This window comes from Gossypium hirsutum, chromosome A10 (assembly GCF_007990345.1).
Source record: "Gossypium hirsutum isolate 1008001.06 chromosome A10, Gossypium_hirsutum_v2.1, whole genome shotgun sequence".
NCBI lineage: Eukaryota > Viridiplantae > Streptophyta > Magnoliopsida > Malvales > Malvaceae > Gossypium > Gossypium hirsutum.
Window position 1 is genome coordinate 89,093,433 of NC_053433.1, and position 389 is coordinate 89,093,821.

Below are 389 nucleotides of genomic sequence, written 5' to 3' on the forward strand. Positions count from 1 at the left end.
GACACGAGATTAACAAACTTTGAAAAATTTTTCCAGACACTGCCCAGTCTGAGTACTAGTCGCTTCAAAAATCATATCTTGAGTTTCACAACTCAAAAATCAGTTTTGTAATTTTTCCCTGAAACTAGACTCATGTCCCCACCTATGGATTTTTTTCTAGAATTTTTGGTCGGGCCAATTAGTACAGTTTATTAGTCAAAGTCTCCCATGTTACAGGGGTCGACTACACTGACCTTTTCCCATTACGACTGGGATATCTCTCTGCACAGAGCTTCAATACTGATGCCGTTTGTTTCTATGGAAACTAGACTCAGAGAGGAATCCATACATATATGGTATGACCCCTAATTATCTCTGGTCAATTTATAGTGAATTTCCAAAGGCGGAAC